The sequence below is a fragment of the Spinacia oleracea genome, chromosome 3, assembly GCF_020520425.1.
Source record: "Spinacia oleracea cultivar Varoflay chromosome 3, BTI_SOV_V1, whole genome shotgun sequence".
In the NCBI taxonomy this organism is placed as follows: Eukaryota; Viridiplantae; Streptophyta; class Magnoliopsida; order Caryophyllales; family Amaranthaceae; genus Spinacia; species Spinacia oleracea.
In genome coordinates, this window is record NC_079489.1 from 112,706,395 (window position 1) to 112,718,302 (window position 11,908).

At 37.0% G+C, this 11,908-nt stretch overlaps 1 long non-coding RNA gene across 2 annotated transcripts; it reads right to left on the minus strand.

Annotated features, from left to right (window-relative positions):
* Positions 1-232: 232 nt before the first annotated feature.
* LOC110795175 (uncharacterized) lies at positions 233-10,257 on the minus strand. Of its 2 annotated transcripts, XR_002535209.2 has the most exons (6): positions 9,412-10,257; positions 4,072-4,163; positions 2,961-3,318; positions 2,707-2,839; positions 1,758-1,828; positions 233-836 (listed from the first exon to the last, which is right to left on the minus strand). It is a non-coding gene; the product is annotated as an uncharacterized lncRNA (long non-coding RNA). The 2 variants fall into 2 exon arrangements; XR_008930891.1 differs by lacking the exon at positions 1,758-1,828 and having other exon boundaries at positions 2,707-2,836; positions 9,412-10,240.
* Between the last annotated feature and the right edge of the window lie 1,651 nt (positions 10,258-11,908).

An 11,908-nucleotide genomic window follows, 5' to 3' on the forward strand; every position in this document is an offset into this window, starting at 1 on the left:
GTCGCATGTGTCAATTGTAGTTTCCCAAATAATGACAATTCTTATTTCTTTTAACTAGTTGTTGGCCCGTGCGCTAGCGCGCACGGTCCCCCAAGTTATCGAAAAATAAATACGGAAACACAAATCAAACCCCGACCCTAATTAGTAAATGGAAAAAGTTTAGAAAAATGTTTGATTGGAAACTAAATTTGAATAATACTTGAACTAATGAATACTACCTACAAAGGCAAAGTTGAATACAAAGCAGTCCATGATAATGTAAATGCAGAGTAATTGAATACAACACTGAAGCAAAACACATGTCCTTCAAGTTGTCAATAAGTTGAATGCTCAAGAATCGGTAAGACAGAAGAAGCAGTAATACAGAAGTGGTAGCAAAAGCCACCTTTCTGAAGGATAACACAGTGGTCCCCCAAGTTATATATATCTATCTTCCAAGATATTATGCAAATCAGGAGCCTAATTATGGAATGAAAATAATCGGAGACATCCATCGAGTTTTCTAAAGTACAAATGACCCAAAAGGAGTAATGGGTAGTTTAAGTTCTAAAACAGTGTTACATAATAAGGACTTCTTCCAAAAGTGTAGATGCATATTGCCATGATACATAACTTCGTCACTTAGTAACTTTCACGCATTTGTAGCGTGGATGAGCATTCTCGGCAAAAGGAAGACGTCTGTGAAAGAGATCACTCCTCAAATGTAACCTCCAAAGCCTCCTCGGTGTTGTCCTCTACCGCCGCCTAATCCAACTCCACTTGCTTAGGCACCACTGTAGGGCATTAATCACGGAGAGAGTTGTTGCTGGTCGACTATGTGTTGCCTCTTTATCAGCCTGAAATATAAACATGTTATGTGAGGTTCATGGTTTGTATATCACAACTCATTGGCTAGTAATCAAAATAGGTATTTAGTCCTCCAAGGTTTTAGTATGCACATGTAGATGCTTATTGAAATAATAGAAGAACATGATGCTCTTTGCTGTTCTACGGATTCAGGGTCATAAAACTGAATTGTTTTCTTCCGTTTGAAGAATCTAGATCATAAACTACCAACACAGGCAGAGCAGTCAAAAAGGGTGGGTTAACAAATATCCCAAGACCATTGATAGTGTTTGTGTGGTGTGAGCCTAGTCCATAGCGCTCCCACCGCCTCAATTCTCCTCCATTTTTCATCACATATAAATTTTCTTTTAAAAAAGAAAACCAAACCATGGTTAGGAAAATATCAGAGAAAAGCGAAAAATAAATATTATAATATAAAAACAAGTTCCTTTAAAAAAAATGATTGGCAGCCCTTATTAAAACAAACCTAAAAAAGTAATTCAACTTAAGGTGTCAGATTACGCATGACATAAATCAAGAAATAGAAATTGAGAAAGACGAACATGATCCAGAAGGTTTCATCGTACTGAACAACCTATCAATTATATAAAAAAGAACTATACTTCCTTAAGACACCCGTACTCTTATGTTAATCCAGTACTAAAATTTGTCTTTATCAGGTAAAGCGCATAACATCGGTGTAGTTAGGCAAAGTAACGCGAACTGTTTTACAAGGGGAAAAAAGCACAGCATGCAGCAAAAACATCGAATAGATAAGCGTGTAAATTATAATCTCGGGTAGTCGGGTGTGTCATAACAAAGAGATACACACTTCAGACATTCATCCTTAATCCTTGTTCAAAAGGCTAAAAAATCCAAAATAAAAATAAAATTGAGGGAGTTGATTCCAACTTCATAAGGAGAACACAAACCTCACTAACTGAATGCCTGAATTAGAAAGAGACCTCCTGCTCTCTCAGGGAAATGAATGACATCCATACATCTAGGTCGGTAGAGAAAAGAAGGCGGCAGTTAATACAAAATGTGTGACCAAAGGAAATGTGCAAATCTGATTACATCATGAACAGGAAATCCAACACCCATTATTATGATTAGTAACACGAATTCCATTGTGATCAACGGAGCTAAAGCTCATTGCACCATGAAATGGGAAATCTAAAACGCATAATACCAAAAGAGAGAACACCTGCTGCACCTAGTATGAACACAAAGTTAATAGTACCCATCAAGTCGAAACTTGATACACTTGAAATTAACCAACTACCTAACCCCCATAGAGTTAAAACTCAATATGCACTTTATTTAGAGTCAAAACTCATTACACTACCTCTTAAGATAAACCGAACATCATCCTTGAATACTACCTAGAATGCAACAGATTATTCGAATATTGAACCGTTGCCTACGCCAAACACCTCCACACCACAAGAGAAGAACATTCATTTCAAACAACCCCGTCTTGACAGAACATTCATTTCAAAAAACTCCATCCAGCTATGAGGCCCGTCCCTGAGCCAGCAACTCTAATGATAACCCTAATCAATCTTATTAGAACCATATAGAAAAGGATAATACGATTTGCCAATATTTAAAAATTCATTTGAAACCAACCAAATCAATTAACTATAAGAAAGAAACAATCGCAATAGAATCGTAAAAAAAACAAGAAACCCTGTATTCAAAGATCAATTAAAATGAGATAATCAATCCAAGTTTTAAGGGTCAACAAATGCAAAAATTTAAACCATTAATTTACTCAAAACGACAAACAAAAACCATTAAAATTAAAGACAATGTATGATAACTAATCTGTTATGTGCTAAAACGATAATAATTAGAGAAAAAAATATGGCGCCTTACCCATTTTTTGTTGCGGGGACGACAATGAATTGGGAACCCTAAAACCTAGACATAATGGATCCATGGAGACGTTTCATTTTTGTTTAGTGATTTCTTCATCGTGATTTGTTGCTGCTCCAACTCTGCCGATCTGCTGTGGAAAGGGAAGTAGATGACCGGTGAGGATCCGGAAGGAGAGCAGTAACAAGACAAATATTTTATATATTATCTTCATCAATCAAGCTACGAGTATGAAAAAAGGAAGAGAGAAGTACCCCAAGATTTTTCTTGACATCATCGGCAGTAGGGCAAGCTTTACCGCTTAAAGCATCCAAAAAGTAAGCGGCAACAATCATCTCTGCAACACAAATTAATCTTCCCTCATTAACACTTGACTTGAGTTGTCTAAGCTCTGAAGCTCATTAGTGAGACAATTGAGTTCCTTGCATTGCTGCTCGAGTCTGTCATTGACTAATACTCCTGAAGTGATGTGGATGGAGAAGGGTGTAACATATTCTCCATTATGATGCAATGATTTTTCTGATTATCTCCTCCAGTAAGTTGAAGATTTTTCAACCCAAGAATCTGATTCATGATTGCATTGTTTTGTAGCCGTTGATGATTGTTAAGTTTCTGCATAACAAATGATCTAATATAAGTGTTGATTCAATTCATAAAAAATTTATGTTTGTTTCATAATCAGAAATTTCCACTTTTAACCGAGTTTTAGATGGTTTGAACCTGCTGCAATACTAAACTTAGCATTAGCATGAAAATGGGAATCTTTCGTCCCCGTTTTGCATATCGAAATGCCTACAAGGCTACAAGGGAGTAAGTTCAACCCAGTTATATGATTCATAACAACAAACGACTCCACAATACTTGTATGTGTATCTTTAAGACAAAAAAAAACCGAAATCATCATCAGGAAAAAGAGATTCTGACAAAAACCTGAGAATTGCTACTGTCAAAACCCAGAAGTTAAGAATGCTTAGTGACGACTAACAGAAGACCGTTTCACAAAGTCTTGAGTTAGAATATTTGGGTCCCTCACTCCAAAGAAGATGGATGCAGTGTGCACAGGATATGATTTCGAAAATCCATGCCAACATGATCTTTAAGTGTTCTTATTGTGTGTTTGCATTAAATCATCTCCAACTACTTGGTATGCAAATTTGACAAGACCCAAGCAAACTGGTAAAGATAAATAGATGGATAGGTGTCAGAACATTTGGTAGATTTTCAGCATGAGGACGACAAAAAGGACGTATTCATAGGGGAAAAAAAAACCAAATACGCCAAGGTTATACCAAATTAGAGTTCGGATTTTAGTTTTATTAATCATCTAATCAGCACAAGGCAGAGCATATGAAGAAAGAAAGGAACCTGGATCCTGATCCATTCTTAAAACCCCTGGACAACTACACAGCCACTCCTTCCAAATCCAAGCTTGATATTGCTTTCATATCACCCATGCCCTGTAAAAACCAAATATTTAACCACAATTAGAAGTTTAATGAGATCAGCTGCATGTAACAAATTAACAACTACAGAAAATCTTCCCGAACACAAATCATAACCTCGGCTAAATAATCATACAGAGTATGATTTGTACTTTCCTCGGGCCCTCTCTCAACTAATCCTGTAAAAGCACCCCCGCCCACCCAAACCAAAAACACGCAAGATGTTGGGAGAGAAAGAGGAAAAGAGAGACCCTTCTAATTTCCCAGACATATACATTGATATTCTCACTCATTTAACCAAATTGACACGGTGAAAATATGTCTGCTACATATGAAGTTTAAACAGAAGAATTGGTAAAGGGCATATTCCCTAGGAAAAAGTTCCCTAAAACAACCGTCGTCTTCTAAAATTTACAAGACTTTCAATCCAACACATTAGTCAATTACAACTTCAAGGACTAAGAAACAGATAGCTGGAAATCTGGCAGTTTTAAGGCAAATGTACAAGACTGACCTTCGTGAAAAGGAGGGAATCTGTTAGATTTAAGACCTTCATGTTACCTTTTACTCTTTTGCAAAACATTCAGAAACATCACTTAGTAAATTAGTCCATCCCTTGTCCAGTTAGAGCAAGTAAAATATATCCAAACCTGTCCTTGGCACACAGAGCATATTTACAGCTACTGGGCATCCAAGAAAAATGCATATTTATTACCCACCAAGGAGATCAATTTAAACAAGGTAAACAAGCATAAGAACTATTAATCAGAAGACAAGGTAAACAAGCATAGGAACTATTAATCAGAAGACAACAATATATTACAGAGAAAAATCACAAGAATGTTTCATAAAATTTTTGAAAAGTTGTGCAGTAACGAATATCAATTATGTCATGTTTGCATAGACCACCACAATGTTCTTATTACACTTGAACTCAACCTTCTAAATAAAATAAGGTGAAAATTCATCCCAATACCGAAGGACAACTTGTCCCAAATCGATCATTTTCACCTTAAATTAAGGGTGTACAATGGAATCCGGCATCATTACTCCATAATCTAAATCAAATTTATAACGAGGATGGAATAAAAAGTACTCCATAGCAGTAGAGTGACAAAGGTATTTCCCAACTTCTAACTGATTTAAAATCTTAAACAGAAGTGCATACTATGGTGGCATTTATATATTGAACTAAAGATGACCTTCTAATACTACATACTCTCCAGATTAGAACCCCTTACAAAAATAATACACAGATTTCAGCGTAATAGCATAAATATTAGTTTATTGTATATAAAACTCAAACTACTATACTGAGTTGAGGTTTGCTCTCAGCATCTTCAAATAATCCAATAAGAACACACATCAAACAAAAGCAACATACAGGGACAATTTAGACGCCATAATTCTGCACCCAACATCTCAACCATGATCTACTCCATACTAAACCGTTTAGTACTATATTAAATTCAGAGATAGTGTAATGTATTATAACTTCAAAATCGAATGGGAGGCGACAACAAGTTAAATAAGGAACCAGAAATTCACTTGTAAGGATGAACTACTCCACTAATCAAAGAACATCATCACTTTATCATGCTTCCTATATTCAATGAAGTTCAATAGAATCAAATCATCATGAAGACTGACATTTAAAGTAGGAATATTGCATACTGAAAAAAGTTATTGGAAAAATCAGGAATAATTAAAACACAGTAACAAACCCTAGTTCCAAATTCTATCAGATTCCAGGAGAAGAAAGGCGAATCAAAAAGTTCAACAAAAGAGCATAATTCTACAAACTCGAATAAAAATAAAAACCCAAATTATTCATCCAAAATCAATAAATGGGCAACATAATTCAGCAAAATCATCAAGTGGGGTCAAAATGGAAAGCCCTAGCCTCAACAAAATTCACAAGAAATCCCCAAAAAATTAAATACGAAGAACCAAAATGAAAGACTCGTGTTTGCTTGATTCCACTCGTCAATACTAACCATTAATTGAAAAAAGTCGAATTGACAACAAAGCAACCAAATACCACAAATCAACTAACAATCAAACGCTAAAAATTGGCCTAAACAGCAAAATCAAGAACAAAACCAAAGGAAACGAACTAATTAGGTTGAATTAACATTCATTTTACTGTAACCGAGCATTTAAATGACCAATCAGTTTGACTTAAAAGAATAGGCTCCACTAAAACAGTAAAAAACCTGTAACTGAGCATTTAGATGCCACAAAAACTGAAACCGAGCATTTAGATGACGACCATCTGAAATCGAGACCAAACATCTGATTGACCATAAACCTAAAACCACGAGCATAGAAAAAGCAGAATGAACTCGGTATAAACATAGATAACCATAAACCTAAAATCGGGAACATAAATGTAAATATAACAAAATCAGGAATAGCAGAGCATTTAGATGACACCGAGCATTTCAGTTTGAACCAACCATGTAAAGGGCGACATTCATTTTAAAAAATGACCAATCAGTTTGACTTAAAAGCATAGGCTACACAAAAACAGGGGAATAACTAAAACCAAGCATCTAGATGACACCGAGCATTTCAGTTTTAGACGCCACCTAAATGCTCGAGGTCATCTAAAAACTAAAACCGAGCATTTAGATGCCACAAAAACTGAAACCGAGCATTTAGATGACGACCATCTGAAACCGAAACCAAATATCTAAATGACCATAAGCCTAAAACTACGAGCATATAAATAGCAAAATGAACTCGGTATTAAACATAAATGACCATAAAAATCTAACAAAATCAGGAATAGCAGAGCATTTAGATGACACCGAGCATTTCAGTTTGAATCAACCATGTAAAGGGAGACGTTCATTTTAAACTGTAACCGAGCATTTAAATGACAAATCAAGTTTGACTTAACATAATAGGCTTCACAAAAACTGAAACCGAGCATTTAGATGCCACAAAGACTGAAATCGAGCATTTAGATGACGGCCACTTGAAATTGAAACCAAACATCTAAATGACCATAAACCTAAAACTACTGGATTAGAAATAGCAGAATGAACTCGCTATTAAACCTAAATGACCATAAACCTAAAATCAGGAACATAAATGAAAATGACTATAAACATCTAAATGACCATAAACCTAAAATCGGAGGGAGTACGTAACAATATGCTTTTAAAACAGATTGTGTGTTATTGTTTGAAAAAATGTGTTTTTAATTAGTAAATACGTAAAAATGTGCTTTTAGAAGGTTTAAAAAATATAAAAAATGACACCGGTTACACGTAGCTGTCAACAGTGACAAGAATAATCCAATCCATCAGCTGCACTAAAGGCCAAAGCCACTGCAGCACTGTGAAGAACTTGCATTTATTCATTATTTTTTCCATTCTCTATAGGCCTCTCCAGAGCTCCCCGGATAACTTTTTACAATAGTTGGGAAGCAGTGTTAGCTTTCCCAATTGGGTGGGTGGTAAGGATGTAAAATAAGACCAGCTTCAAGAACCCTCAAATTTCGTTTTTGCCATGCATCGTATTCTTGTTGATCGGTAAAGTCTGATGAATTCACTGTTGTAACAACTTTAGTGGCAGAACCAAGTTATCAATAAGTTTTCCAAGATGTGACAAGGGTATGAAAATAGTAACTGGTTCAGCTTCTAGAAGCATAGAGAAACAATGGAACACATCAAGGGTAGGGCTCTTTTATAATACCAAACTTTTTTGAATACATGAACATGAGAAACTAAGGATAGCAAAGAAAGAGTACAAATTCTCCGACTCTAACAAAAATAAGAACTATATTCTCAATTAAATTTAGGAAAATTTGATATAGGCAGTCCAAACTATGAGTGTTTGTCTTTAAAAGGGTCCAACTATGAATTATTACTGGCAGGTCCAAACTTTGAGGGGTGTTCACTTTAAACGGACTTTTTGACCCATAACCTGCCAAACAAGTTTATTTTTAATTTTTTTCCTTGCCACATGGCACAACATCATTGGATGTTTGATTTTAAAATAAATAATAATTGAATTTTTTTATTTACCTCCTCCCTCCCTCAGCAACACCACCAACAACAACCTTCACCCTAACTGACAACCCCAACCCTAGCCGTCGACCCCAACCTAGCCGCAAACCCTAACCCCTAGCCGCCAAGCTAACCCCAACGATGCCGGCAGAATTCACCCCCCCCGTCGGTCAATTGCTCCCCTCGTTGCCTGGCCGCAGCCGAAAAACACCTGAACCCCCGCCTAACTTAATCGCTCGGTTTTTCCTAGGCTGGGGATGGGGGTGGTGGAGCGGTTTTTTGATGGTGTGGCGTGGCAGTAGTGGTGGTGGTGCAGCAGCGAACTAAGGGGAGGGGAAGAGAGAGTGTTGCGTGGGAAGAGGGGAAATGGGGGACACGAGAGAGGGAGGAGGCACGTAGGACGGAGGTCGGGTTCTGGCGTGCCGGCGGCAGGGGTGGGGGTTTCAGGGGCGGGGAGGGGATGGAGGGGAGCGAGAGGAGGTGTCGAGGGTGGGGGAGTGGGTGGTGGGTCAGGGGATGAGGTTTATAGGGCTGGGAACCGAGGGGTGACATTGCAGGGGAGAGGGTGGCAAGGGTGGTGGTTTCAGGGGTGGGGAGGGGATGAGGTTTCCGGGGCTGGGAGAGGGTGGCAGTGCAGGGGAGGGGGGTGGCAGTGCAAGGAGAGGGTGGCAAGGGTGGTGGGTTTAGAAGTTTACCTGTTGTAGCAGGTTAGGTGACTTGCTAGGACCGTTTTTGTAAAGCACCCCTCAAAGTTGGGACTTGCCAGTAATAATCCATAGTTGGTTCCTTTTAAAGACGAACGTTCATAGTTAGGACCGCCCTTGTCAATTTTTCCTTAAATTTATCGTGATGGACTGATTGTATCACCTCTTTTATAGTTTTCGAGTGAAGTAAGATAGAATCCACCGACAAACATACTTAACAAAAGCTCAATTTGAATTTAATCTCATCATCCTAAGCTGACCCAATACATTGGTTCATCAATCAATTAAATATTAACTAACTCTCTATCAAATTCAATAACCTAAAACAAAAGATTTGCATATTATAAAAGATCAAAACTTTGCAATTTCAATCGCAATACTACAGTACAACAATTTGACAAATTGAGCTTGAATTTCCCAACTATGGAGAAATTAACTAAATTGAAGCATAAAGCATCTACATCATGATCAACAAAGTCCGAAAACTCAAAATTAACAAACAATTCAACCAATTAAGGCCAAAGAACGACGAAATCTCACCTGAGAAGCAGCGATCCTTAGAAAAGCTCGTCGAATTCTAGAATCAACAATCTCATAGACTCTCATCTGAACTCTCATAATCTCACCAACAGTCAAAAGCTTAGTCTTAGGGCTACTCCCACCGAGCTGTGACCCAGGACTACCGCCATTACTACTTCTCCTCAACCCTAAGCTTGACGAAGCAGAAGATCTCAACCGAACCAAACTAAAACCCTAAAATCGAAACCCCAAAAATTTGGTTGACAAATCAAAGTACCAACATAACAGGACAAATAATCCACCATCCTGCTTCAAACGGTGGGATTTCGTAGGGACCTTTTCTTCTGAACTGCAAAAAATGAGGGAGAGGTCGACACAAACCCGTCTCGCCTACAATTGCACCTATCCTCTGCCTCGTTTATGGCAATTCAAAAGAAAAAGAAAGATCCACCCCCGCCATCAAAAGATCGCCTACCCCCGCCATTAAAAGATCGCCTACCCCCGCCATCAAAATGTTATTTTCGTTTTTTCTTGCTTTGAATTCGAATCCCATGGCTGGTTAGTGAGAGGATGAGAAGGAAAGAAGACAGGCGAATGGTGAGTTTTTCAGGGCTGGTGAGTTTTTTCGGACGCCATTGTTGAGGAAGAGGAGAAAGCGGGCGCCATCACCAAGGGAGAGGAGAAAGATAGCAGATGGCAAAGAAAGGAGGACAAACGTGGCAAAGGAGTAAGGGTAAAACGGGTATTCCACGTTAATTTACTGTTCCAAACTTGATGTTGTTGCTTTTATAAGGGTTATAGATTTACCAGCGTATATAATTAATCAATCAAATCTGATTAAGAGATTTTAATATTAATAATTACATAGTTAAGTTAATTTATTTAGGGGAAGGAAAAAGAGCGGGAAATTTTTTAACGTGAGCGCGACAAGTGTCAGGTTTGCTTTTAGGGGCTTCTATTTTAGTATAGTTACTAGTATATTACCGTGCGATGCACGGTTTATAATCTAAATATAAATATGTGAAATATGGTAGACTATTATCAAAATATAGATATCTCCAGATTAAAATCAATGATGGATAAGTTTGTTATTGTCATTCGGTGTCTTGTTTATTAAAACAATTAAAACAAATAAAGTACATACGAAATATATAAAATTATTTACATTCACATTCACCACTTGTGTCACGTGTAAAATTCCCATCTACCCTTCACTTCGATAGTAATACTCACTCAATACTCGCATAGTAGCCCCATCAACCTCATTACCCGACCACTTAACATCTATCTACACTATTTACTTTATTAAGTTAGAGATGACTTTTGATGTGGGGTGGGACCTGCACACCCGTACTCGCCTACAATTCTCATCTACATCCCCTCCATCTACGATAGGAATGATACCCACCCCTCACAAAGTCTCAGGTAATGTTTGGTTGACATGAAAAAACATAGGAAGTACGGCCCAATTATATTCTCTTACTCTCTACCTTTCTCATACTACATGTAAAAGTACCCACTTGAAGGCATCAATTTTGAGTTTTTCTTTGTTTCTTTTGCTACACCCATGAGTAGAACTCAGGAAAACTAAACTAATATAAGAAAATATCGATTATCAAAACACAAACTCTCCAAAGAATAAGTAGTATACCATGTAGTGCCTTATAAATCAAAATTTGATTTTTTTTTTTTTTACGTAAAATTTAAAAAATGAATAAATTGTGTGAGTAATGTAAGCATGTATGATGTTATCCCCACCCATCGTCGTGCGCGAGTATGAACCCCAAATTTATCTCAGTTTCACCAACTTTACTTTATTTCTTTATGTCAACCTTTTATTTATATGTTATCGTCTCTCACCCTACTTTATAAGACACAATTATATGATCTTACTCTCGATCTTTCTCCTACTACGTGTAAAAGCACCCACTTGACGGCGTCAATTTTGAGTTTTTTTGGTTTCTTTTGCTACACTAAATGAGTAGAACTCATGAAAACTTAGTTAATATAAGAAAATATCGATTATCACAAAATCAACTTTCCAAAGAATAAGTATTATACCATGTAATGTCTTCTAAATCAACACTTGATTTTTTAAAATAAATTTTAAAAATGAATAAATTGTGTTAGTAAATGTAAGCATGTACAACGTTATCCCCATCCATCATTGTGCGCGAGTATAAAGTTCAAATTTATCTCCGCTTCACGACCCACTTTTTTGGTCAACTATGGTTTTGTATGCTAAATGAAAATCATAATATAGCATCTTGATAATGTTTTTGTAGAATGTCATTGATTATTTTGATTGGAACCTAATTTTTATATCAGCGGTATCAACTTTTAGTTAGAGAGTACTTATTCTTACCCCATTAAATGTTGTACCATCCACTTTACCATAGCCAATATAATGTTTTATACCTAAACCCATCCATCAGGACTATCACCATCCGTCCCCTTACTGTAAAAGAAAATCTTCAACCATCACCTTACTCCACTCGATTCGAGCTCGTATTAGACA